This window comes from Dermochelys coriacea, chromosome 6 (assembly GCF_009764565.3).
Source record: "Dermochelys coriacea isolate rDerCor1 chromosome 6, rDerCor1.pri.v4, whole genome shotgun sequence".
NCBI lineage: Eukaryota > Metazoa > Chordata > Testudines > Dermochelyidae > Dermochelys > Dermochelys coriacea.
The window spans coordinates 20,976,727-20,989,206 of NC_050073.1; the positions used below are offsets into that span (position 1 = coordinate 20,976,727).

At 42.1% G+C, this 12,480-nt stretch overlaps 1 pseudogene; it reads right to left on the reverse strand.

The window, feature by feature from the left end:
* Positions 1-2,762: 2,762 nt before the first annotated feature.
* Positions 2,763-4,730, reverse strand: LOC122460698 (annotated as a pseudogene).
* Between the last annotated feature and the right edge of the window lie 7,750 nt (positions 4,731-12,480).

Below are 12,480 nucleotides of genomic sequence, written 5' to 3' on the forward strand. Positions count from 1 at the left end.
ACAAACATTTGTGTGGATTAAAGCTGACAGTTGTTGAGAGCTAGTCAAAATGTTTTCATCAAAGCTCTTTTTTCTAAAAGAAAAATGGCTTTTTCACCAAAATGAAAAGTTTCATTTTGGTCAGAATTTTGTAAGGTTTTTTTATTTTAATAAAAACCAAGCAAACAAAACAAAAACTACCCCAAGCCCAGGAAAGCAACTCCCTCCCCTCCCCAATTTTTTGTGAAAATTGTTTTTAAAATCTGGTAATTTTTCAGTTTCAATTTTTCTTGTCAACCACATTCCCCCCACCTCCCCCAAAAAAAAGATTTATTGAAAATTTAGAAAAAAACTAATGTTTTTTCAAAATTTCCTGGAAAAAAAATACTTGGAACTTTTCAACATGCTCTAGAGTTTTCTTAATGTCATCTGTGGTCCCATTTATTTGGTTTTCATGGGCATCTGTGAAAGAAAGATTTTATTTGCAAGCTTGTTAATAGGAAGGAAAAGTACTGAATTCTCATGAAAAATCTTTACAAATTGGAAGTGATCCTGGAGCTATCCAATCAGGAAGCAGAAACATTATCATATGACATAAGTGAGTGTATGTACAATGGATAGTGAATTATGAATAGCAAACACTCAAAGCAAGTCTTAGTGAACAGTTATAGATTTGTGGATTTTAAGGCCAGGAGGGACCATTAGACCATCTTTTCTGACCTCCTGCATAACACACAAGCCAGAGAATTTCATTTAGTTACCCTTATATGGAGCCCAATCACTTTCATTTAACTAAAGCATATCTTCCAGAAATGAATCCAGTCTTGATCTGAAGACCTCAAAAGATGGTGAATTGACCACTTCCCTTGGTAGTTTTATTCCAATGGTTAATCGCCTCCCTATTAAAAACTTGTGCTTTATCTATCATTGGAATGTGTCTGGCTTTAATGTCCAGCCATTGATTCTTGTTCTGCCTTTCTCTGCTAGATTAAAAAGTTCATTAGTACCTGGTGTTTTCTCCTGATCACAGCAACCCTGTGTCCAAAATATGGATGCGTAAGCTTTGCTTTGCATATTTTCCAATAATGAACAAATTGGTAAAAATCAAAATCTGTTCATGAATAATTCACAAACTGAAATGTATTGAATAAATTGTTTTCAGCAAATAGTTCACCCAACACTACACAGGGCATATGAGCATTATGTTCTCTTGATGGCTTTCAAGACAACATATTCTACAAGGTGAGAGAAAAGCTGATATTGGGCTCCCAATGGCTTTCAGTTACACCCGTGCGGTGTCATTGAAGTCAGGGAAAATTTGACATCTGTCATCTTGCTGCTTGTTCCTGTCATACTAGGGTTGAGTGAATCAGAACCTTGTGCCAAACCTTCAGCTGAATTTCCTGAAATTCAAAATTTTCCCCTTCTCATTTTTTCCACCTTATTCAATTTTGTGCATCTTTCTGTTTCCATGTAGCCCTTCCAGCCAGACCAGAATGCTAGATACCAGAAGGACTAGAAACCTCCCAACAAAGTTGCTTTGTGTGAGGTTTCCAGCTCAAGTTTGCAAACACTAGGACTTGGATGATTCCAATAAGTCTCAGATAAGAATCCAGATGACTGGGGACTTATTCAAACTAAATGTGAACTCCAAAAGTTTACTCATCGCTATTTCAGCTGGGCGGGTGTGGGGAGGGAGAGTTTCAAGCAGCAGCGTGAAAAGGATGGCTATTACCCTGGTCTAATGAGCCTTTTCATAACAGTCCAACAAAACTTATCTCACACTACCGTTCCCTTCCTCACACAACCCCAAGTCAAACAGCTAGAAAAACCTTCCCATACTGGTTACCCCTTGTCGTGTTTGTGGGGGTAGTACAATAACAGGCTTAGTTTCTGATGTTGTATCCTTGGGGGCAGCAGTTTTAGGAAGAAATCACTTGAGACACAAAGAGCTGTGAGCCATGAAAGCAGCCATTTATTTTCCACACACTGAACTAAACAAACCAGCCAAAACTGGCTGGACTATCCCCATATAATCTAACTCAGTTGCCATAGCAACAACAAGGTGCTATTACCACGACAACCAAATACACAACATATTCCTCCCCCCTTAATAAGAACATCCCCTAAATAAAACAAACACTAAACTAGAGAAGGAGGGTAGACTGCCTCCATTCCCGGCTAAACCCCAGGGATTATTTTGCCCCATAACCATGGGTTCGCCCTAGCTAAAGATCCAGCCATTGAGGAGGTCCTCTGTCTCTAGGTGGATTACGGTGAACTTCTGGTGTTGCTGCACCAGAAAGTACCTTGGGCACAGGCCTGATAACGGGCTCAGGGTTTGTAGCGCGAATGGGTGAGGAGGTGGTATCAGCTTGTTCCGGGCAAGGGGGTATCTCAGCCGCTGGCAGTAATGGAGGAGAACAGTCAGGAACAGGTAATTCTTGATTCGGTGTCTCACCAGAAGAAGTGAAGTCAGACAACTCAACTGAAGATGTGTCCTGAGGACTGGCATGACCTGGCAACAGCTGATCTATATGTCACTGCCCGGTGAGATTCTCTGCAGTCTGGACTGTGTAGGAAACAGGTCCTGTTTGAGCGATGATTGGGGCAGGGACCCATTTAGTTTCAGAAGTATAATTCCGAGCCAAAACTGGCTGTCCTGAGCTAAAGGTTCGGTCTTTTGCTTGGGGTGCACATCTGATCACTTGATATTGCTGTTGACGTTGCACAGTTTGTCTGGGTTCAGAGGGTTTCAGCAGATCAAAGCAAGTGCGCAGCTGTCATCCCATCATTAGAAAGGCCGGGGATGCCTTGGTCGTAGCATGAGATGTGTTTCTGTAGGAAAGTAAGAAGGTGTCCAGGTGCTTTTGAATGGAGAGTTGTCCCCTTGCTGATTTCAAAGCTTGTTTCATTGTCTGCACAAATCTTTCAGCTAATCCATTGGTGGATGGATGATATGGTGCTGACATGATGTGGTGTATCTATTTGCCTTCATAAAATTTTGAAAGTCCTGAGAGACGAATTGCGGTCCGTTGTTACTCACAAGTTGTTCTGGCAGACCAAAATGACTAAAGAGTCCCCGTAGTTTTTGGATAGTAGTGGACTGCATTATAGAGACTTCTGGCCATTTAGAATGGGCATCTACCACCACCAAGAACATGCTTCCTTCAAGGGGGCCAGCAAAGTCAACATGAATACGTTGCCATGGGTTTTCCTGACACCCTGACATGACATATAAGCTCTTGCTTTCTCTTCAATAGCACTGTCCAATCCAGGCCACCAAAAATAGCTTTGTGCAATTTCCTTCATGTGCACTATTCCACGGTGACCAGAATGTAGCTATTCTAAGATCTGTGATCTCAGTGGTGGTGGGATAATGACACGTCTCCCCCACAACAAACAACCAGATTGGATCGATAACTCCATTTTCCTGGACATGTAGATAACAAGGTTGGGTGACACTGGAGCGGTTCGTCGAGATTTTCCATGGATCACCAGGTCCATAACTTGAGACAATACTGGGTCAACGCGAGTTGCCTTCTTTATATGAGTAGCAGTGATGGGTGTATTCTCTATGTGTTCAAAGTAGAAAATTTCTTTTTGGGCAGTATCTTGATGTTTGACTGGCAAAGGCAACCTTGAGAGACCATCTGCATTGCCGTGCAGAGTGAATTTCTGATATTTGATTTCATATGTGTGCGCTGAAAGTAACAATGCCCAACGTTGCATACGACTAGCAGCTAATGGGGGAATGTCTGTGTAGGGTCCAAAAATTGATGTCAGAGGTCGATGGTCTGTAAGAAGAGTAAACTTCCGCCCAAACCGGTACTGATGAAACTTTCAAATTCCAAAAATGATTCCCAATGCCTCACGTTCGATTTGGGCGTAGTTAGTTTCTGCTTTGCTTAGAGTGCATGAAGCAAAAGCAATAGGTCTCGCTTCTCCTGAAGGCATAATGTGTGACATGACTGCACCCACTCCATAAGGGGAGGCATCGCAGGCCAATTGTAGGGGTAAGGATGGATCAAAGTGTGTTAGAACTTCAGAATTTAGCAATTCATCTTTAGCTTTGTTAAATGCAACATTACAGGCTTCAGTCCACTTCCAGGTCTTGTTCTGCCCAAGGAGTTCGTAAAGTGATTTTAGCAGTGTGGCTAACTGTGAGTTGTACTTTCCATAATAGTTCAATAGTCCTAGAAACGAGTGCAGCTGGCTAACATTTTGAGGCGAGGGAGCCTCCACAATAGCCTTAACTTTTGCAGGGGCCTTATGAAGACCCGCAGCATCAATGATGTGTCCCAAATATTTAACAGAAGGCTGGAAGAATTCACACTTGTCTTTGTGGACTCATAGGCTATACTCTTCCAGTCTTTGTAGGGTAGCCTCTAAATTCTTTAAGTGATCCACTGCATTCCTTCCAGTGACCAGGATGTCATCCAGATAGCACTGAACTCCTGGCAAACCACACAAGATCTGGTCCATAGCCCTCTGGAACAGGGCGGGAGCAGACATTATTCCGAAGGGTAGGCAACAGTATCGATAAAGCCCCTTATGAGTCACAATAGTCAACAGCTCTTGGGACTTTTCATCGACGTGCATCTGTAAATATTCTTGACTCAGATCAATCTTACTGAACTTTTGTTCCCAAGCTAGGCCCGCAAAGAGGTCATCGATGCGGGGAAGCGGGTATTGCTCTGCACATAACACCGGGTTGACAGTGACTTCACCACAAATCCGGAGGGAGCCATCTTTCTTCACTACTGGAACAATAGGAGTGGCCAATGGACTATGGGTAACTGGTATTAGGACTCCATTGGTGACCAGGCATTCCAGGTCCGCTTCAACTTTCGGCCTGATGGCATATGGCACAGTTCGGGCTTTCAGCTATTTTGGTTGACTCTCAGGTTTAATGTTCAATGTCACAGTGATTCCCTTCATGCTTCCCAGATCCTCTCCAAAAACAGCAGCATGTTTCCTTAGTACAGCGATCAGACCAGTTTCATCTTTAGTCATTCGATGCACTTCTGCCCAGTTCAGCAGAATCTTCCCAAGCCAAGACCTACCCATTAAGGCTGGGCAATTACCTCTCACCACAAACTGGCAATTTAGCAGCCTGTCCATTGAGCTCCACCTTAACATCAATAGTGCCCATCATGGGCACAGCTTCTCCCGTATATGTCTTCAGAACTGTTTTTATTGCCTTAAACGGAAGATGCTGTCGCTTTTCTTTATACACAGTCTCGGAGACCAGCGAGACAGCTGCACCAGTGTCCAGTTCCATGCATATAGGTTTGCCATCCAACAGTGGGGTTACCCAATATTCATGTGAGCCCATTGCCAAAGACAAAACCTGCAGTGGCTCTTCTTGTGATGAGGTGTCCCCTTGGTCATCCTGGGTCTGCTCTAGGGCATGCAGGTTCCCCTTTTTGGTTGGCCAGACCACAGGCCTCTTTTTCCTTTGTTTACAGGCACACTCAATGTGTCCCTTTTTGCCACAGTGTCAACACACCAGCCCCTGATGCCAGCATTCCAATGCCTGGTGACCCGGCTTACCACAGCGGTAACATTCCTGACTCTCCACAGTTCTGTGGGTAGGTTCTTGTGACACTTTATGCACCCTAGGGGATACACCGATGTATTGAGCCTCCTTTGTAGCCAGTTCCCTGGAGACCACAATATCAACTGCCTTCTGTAAGGTAAGCTGAGCCTCTGTCAATAGGCACGTCCGTATAGCTTCACTGTACAGGTCACACACTAACCTGTCACTCAGGGCATTATTTAACATCTCCTTAAATTCACAGTGTTTTGCTAGCCTTTTTAAAGTTGCTACAAATTGTACAAGTGTTTCATCTTCTTTTTGTCTCTTTTGTGGAACCTGTATCTTTCAGCAATTACCAGTGGTTTGGGGGAAAAATGGGACTCCAGGATTTCCACAATGTCACCGTAAGATTTGGTTTCAGGCTTAACAGGGTGTAGTAAGCTGCGTAGCAGGGAGTAGGTTTTAGCCCCCACAACAGTTAAGAATATTGGCACCTTCTTCTCTGCTGTAATGTCATTTGCAACAACAAAAAGCTAAAAACGCTCAGTATACACATGCCATTGCACTATATTCTCCTCAAAAGGTTCCAGTGGCCCTGTAAGTGTAGCCATGGTTTTAGTTTCAGGTTTCACAGTCAGTGCCAACAAGCCAGCACAGTCAGTGCAAACAAGCCAGTTCTCACCCCCTTCCAACAGATAAAACATTTTGGTAGGGTTTTTTTTTTTTCCCTACCTTGACTTCTACTTCCTTCTGTTGCTGGGGCAGCACAGGGATCCCATCCTCGTCGCCACTTTGTTGTATCCTCGGGGGCAGCAGTTTTAGGAAGAAATCACTTGAGACACAGAGAATTGTGAGCCATGAAAGCAGCCATTTATTTTCCACACACTTAACTAACCAAACCAGCCAAAACTGGCTGGGCTATCCCCTAATAATCTAACTCATTTGCCATAGCAACAACAAGGTGCTATTACCACAACAACCAAATACACAATACCTGTGACCCCCTTTGAAGGCTGTGATGGCAGCTAAGAGCTCTTTAAACATTATAATTCATATAGCTCATATATTTTTGGGAGCCTTTTAATTTTGATCTGCTTATGTGCAACTTCTAAAATAACACAATTTTATTTCTGTGTGTGTGTGTGTGTGTGTGTGTGTGTGAGAGAGAGAGAGAGAGAGAGAGGAAAATGTATACAAAGTTGAAACCTATGTGACTTTTCAGCTCTCCAACAAAATCACACCATTTACAATGAATAAAGGTGTGGAAAGTCAGAAGAGAAGGTCAGAGTCCTGTTATTTTGTTACTACCCAGGTTAGGTTAGTAATGTAAAAGGATTGGTCAAGAAATGACTAAGCCAGGAAATTTATGATTCTCATAGCAATCTTCCATCAGCCACATTGCACATCCTGAATATTTCATGACATACATCCAACAATATAAATATTAATAGCTTAATGTTGACATTTAGGGCCTGATCCAATTTCCATTAAAGTCAACGGAAAGACTCCCATTGTCTTTAATGGAAGATGGATCATGACCTTAAAAAGGAACATTGGAATAGATAATTCAAAGTATGTGCATCATAGCTAAACTGATGTTATTATGAAAATCAGAACTTCTCCACTTCCTGACTTTTGAGCATTTCAGTTTGTAACCTTAACGTTATATTATTTCAAAAATAGGAAGAATTCAGGGCTAGATCAGGCTTAAGGCAGTTAGCAGCTTTGTCAATGGAGCTTGTAAATCCTTAAATTGAAATGCGTGGGCTTGCACTGTTCATGAACTGTGCTGGCTTCACCAGCTTGGGAGCCCCATAATTTGTTTTTGTGTTGATTATAAACTCTGTGGAGGAAATTCTTCCTCCTGCTGATCTTATAAACTCTCCAGGAGCATAAAGTGTTGGCTCAATTAACTCTGAGGGTGTAACCCAGAACCAGCTCCGTCAACCAAGGATCTAGCATAGGATTCTTTTTTGACATTGAACCCTCTTTATAAAGGTAGTACATCAAAATCTTTCTGTACTCGGCTTGGAAATATTAGATTTTTTATCAGTGAATGTGGATAAATGTCGAATTCACTGTACACATGGAAACCAATGAAAAAGAATCTTTCCATTGATGTTAATTAGAGTTGCCAACCCTCCAGGATGGTCCTTCAATCACCAGGAATTAAAGATTAATCTTTAATTAAAGTTATGTCATGAGATGAAACCTCCAAGAATATGTTCAACCAAAACTGGCAACCCCAATGATAATCCAAATTTACAGACAGGCAAAGGAAGAAAAATGTAACTTTTTGAATCTTAAGGTCTTCTCTCATTAAATCATTATGGACTGACACCCCATAATTTTCCCACCATTGTGAACATTTCAATCAATAAAAATTGTAAAAAAAGGTTTAAAACCCATAATTTTGTGCAACTGTGAAAATGTACATAGAAAAAATACTTAAAAATAAATGTTGAAGAGTGGAATGAAGGTATGATTTTTTTTTTAACAGTGAGAATAATTAACCATTGGAACAACTATGGAACAGTGGATGGTGGAACAGCTATGGAACTGTCATGGTGGATTCTCCATCACTGGCAATTTTAAAATCAAGTTTGGATGTTTTTCTAAAAGATCTGCTCTAGGAATTATTTTGGGGAAGTTAAGACTAGATGATCACCATTGTCCCTTCTGGCTTTAGAATCTATGAATGGCTTTCCATTAAATTCAGTAGCCATAAAAGCAATAAAACAAAGACAGCTCCCCCTCAGTAGAACCAGAAGCAGCTGTTTATGATCAGGCCTGCTTGGAGTCTTGAACATTGTAAAAACTAAAGCTGCAGTGACTTGAGTTAATGCAGAGATTTTACAGAGCTAAAAGGTAGTGAACGTGTTTCTCAATTCTAGAATGCCCAGGAAGCACCAACTGGATTGCTTTATCCAGTCTCTCCATCTTTTCTTTTTAAGCAGTGTTGCCATGCTCCCTGGCCTGACTAATCACCAAGTAGAATGTGACATTGTTACTGTCACTGTGCTCTTCAGCTTCTTTAATACGTTTTAAAATCTAATATTTACAGTAGCTGGGGGTCTATGTAGGACAGGGGTTCTCAAACTTCATTGCACCACGTCCCCCTTCTGATAACAAAAATTATTACACGACCCCAGGACGGGGGACTGAAGCCTGAGCCTGCCCAAGCCCCACTGCCCTGGGTGGGGGGGCCAAAGCCTTAGCCCCACCGCTCTGGGCATGGGGGGTCAAAACTGAAGCTCAAGCTCAAGGGGGCCTGCAAACTGAGTTCTGCCGCCCAGGGCTGAAGCCCTCTGGCTTTGGCTTCAGCCCTGGGTGGTGGAGCTTGGGCTTCAGCCTGGGGCCCCAGAAGGTCTAAACCAGCCCTGGTGACCCCATTCAAAAGGGGCAGTGACCCACTTTGTGGTCCTGACCCCCAGTTTTAGAACCGCTGATCTCGGAGGTCTTTGTGCTGGGGTGTGGCAGCCCTACCACCTCAGGCTTTGATCAGTGCTGCAGCTGTGACTTGTCCACAATCCTAAAATCAATAGGTGTTTGACGAAGGGCTGTTGGTTAATCACTGGGCAGCATTCTACCTGCTGGGTCCATGCTGAACTAGCTCCCCCGCTGCCTTTCCTGCCCTCTCAGAAAAGAGGTAAAACTAGTGTCCCCCTGATCAGTCATAGTCACTAACAAGCTAATGGCATTTTTGTCACTAATAGGGATGTTCTGGTGGCAAAAGCCCTGTTTAGAGGATTATATTCGCTTTACCTAAAATCCTCTTGTAACTCTCAAAATTATTCTTCATTTTGCCTCCTATAAATCATGCTGTGTTCTTTTACTGGTGCAAAATGACTGACATGTTCCATGCTGTAATAAGGGTGTTAGTGCCTGTGAGAGTTTTGCTTTATTTCCAGATCCAGGGTAAGGGTTGCAAAGGTAAATAACTATGTCTTGTGTCGGGGTTAATATACAATGGTCCAGCTGCATTTTGTGGTGGATAAGAGTGAATCCTCTGTAGGGAGATTTTAAAAAGCATTTGAATCCCCTGACTTCATGGTTCTGTATAAATATTAAGTATTACTATTGTTTTAAAAGATTTAGCTGTTCAGAGGTTCTTTGTAGTTTTATTTGCCTTGCAGCCCTCATCCTCTTGCCTGACCAGCACTAATATGAAACAAAAATGTTCCATTCCCCCCCTCCACCCCCTTTTGCATTGTTTCCCTTGCTATCTTTTTCTCTTCCTGTCAAATAACTAAGCAGGAGATTTCCTGCTTGATGGTGTGCCAAGCAGAATTCCAGCTCCTTTACTCTGCCCCTTTGAAAAAAAAATCTGACCCCAATTTCCATAACCAAAGAAGAGACAGGTTGCCATTGTTTGTGTTGCAGAGCATGACTGTTTTTCTTAGATTTGCACCCAGTAAAGAGAAATGATGCTGTTATTCAGTATAGAAATTATCCCAGTGACCCCAGCGAAAGCAACAGGGACATAGTAAGCTTACTCCTGCACATAGTAAGATTACTCCTGCACACAAGAACCTGTGTCTTTAGCCAATACCTTTCCCCCTTTTCATTTTCTTTCAGGCCGTGTTTAACCCTGGGAATTGCCTCAACAGGCATAAGGTGGCCATCAATTGGGTATCTGCATCAGGGCTGACCCTGCTGCATGTAGACAAGGACATGCAGAGCTTTGCACTGAATGACCTAATTGAGGTTTACCTCTGCTTCTAATTGGGGTGAACTTTAATTAGCTCAATCAGTGCAAACCTTGACTTGCCCTGCTCCATTATTATCATCATCTGCATTAAAAGTACCTAGAGGTCTCAACCAAAATCAATGGCCCATTATGCAGGCTGCTGTACCAACACAAGGTAAGAAGACAGTCTCTGCCAGGAAGAGTTTAAAATCGAAATAGATAATATAAAAGGTGGGAGGAAAGAAAAATTATATGGCCCATTTCACAGAAGCACAGAGAGATGAAGGGTCAAATATTGAAAGGTATATTTAAGCTCCTAACCATGCTGATAGGCACCTGGGCCCAGATCCTCAAAAACATGTAGTTGCCTAACTCCCATTGAACTAAGTGGAGTTAGGTGCCTAAATATCTTTGAGGATCTGGGCCCTAGAGAGATTTCCAAAAGCATTTCAGTGCCCAAATCCCATTGAAATCTGCATCTTTAGGTGCCAAAATAGATTTTAAAATGTGGCCCCCAGGAGACTCTTCCAAGGTCACCCAGGAAATCAGTGGCAGAGCTAAGAATGGTTTCAGAGTAGCAGCCGTGTTAGTCTGTATTTGCAAAAAGAAAAGGAGTACTTGTGGCACCTTAGAGACTAACAAATTTATTGGAGCATAAGAGCTGTAGCTCACGAAAGCTTATGCTCTAATAAATTTGTTAGTCTCTAAGGTGCCACAAGTACTCCTTTTCTTAGAGCTAAGAATGTAACCCAGATCTCCTGAGTTTCAGGCCAATGTCCAGGCCATCCTTTCTCTCCATTCATATATTCCAGCTCTGGTGCAGTTACATCAATTGCTGGACACCAATGGCTGAGCTGGACTATTGCCAAGTATAAATAAGGCCACAGAATAGAGGTGTACTAGTGTTGAAACAAGACATCTAAGAAATTATAAAATTGGCAAAGAGAGAAAAGGAGAAAAACATAAACAACAACAACTGAAGATATACTTGATGGGTTTCGTGTAATGATGAACTAACCTCAACAGGTAAGAATTTCAGTTTGGTCCAAAGAAGAGTTCTGGAGTGTAACACTGTACTATATCTGAGGTGTATTTGAACGTAAGGCTCGCTTTTCCTCAGCTCTACTCTTCCCAGGGATTGCAAGACCATGATGTAATTGGAGGGGCTAGTATGTTTGCATGATCTGGAGAGCTAGACTGTTGGTAGCATTGCTACCGTAGGCTCTCCCAAACCAGGCAGGTCTATAGATAGGGGTCAGACTAAGGAGCAATCTACTGAGCCTGCAGGTTGGGGGTTGGGCATAATGTTAGCTCTTTTATCCCATAAAAAGCACAACTGTTAAGAAACTCTCAAATAAGTCTCATCAGTAAAATGGGGATAACAACTCTTAGTTACCTCACAGGGCTGTTATAAGGCTTACAGGTCCAGTCTTGTAAATTTACTCATACAAATAATCCTTAATCATTGGAATATTCCCATTGATGTCAAGACACAACTCAAATCAATGACAATTACTTATGTGAGTAAGGGTTGCAGGATCAGGGCCCCATTCTTTTTGGAAAGTGCTTTGAGACACTCAGAAGAAAGGTGCTCAAGAAGTGCATTTATGAGGATGATGATGTAACATGTTGCTCAAATATATTATATTTCCCACTAGATGTTGGTCTATGTAAAGATCAGAATCTACTGCTGTTACCAGCTCTATGGAGCTACTCCTTTAACTCAAGAAGCAGAGAACTGTGATTTTTAACTGCTGAAGATCTTGGGTTCTATCCTTGCTGATAGCCCCTGGGTAATAAACCTCTTTGATCTTGAATGCAAATTGCAAATCTCAAAACATCAGTCATAAACTGAGCTGGAAATATCAGAAGAAGAATTTTTCCCATTGTATGTCTGCTCCCAGCTGAGACAGAGGAAGTACAAAGAATGTGTTTAAAATAAAAAATTAGTCACGCTTCTTTGTACCACACTAAAAGTTTAGATTCAGTTAGGGCTTTGGGCGATGGTTCGGCTCATATCTTATTTTATTAGAACTGGTTCACCCAGACCCAACTGTACAAGAAACTGCAACAACTAGGCAGTATTCATGGAGTTCTGTATTGCTGTGCAACGTGCATCAATTGAGGAATGTTAGGATATATGTTGATAGAGAGCAGTGGAGGCAGCTTTAGTTGGATTATATTGATGTACAGCAGCTAATGTTGCTTTAGTTAGGTGGTATGTTGATAAATATTAGTTGAAGTAGCTTTAGTCAATTTGAATGCTAAT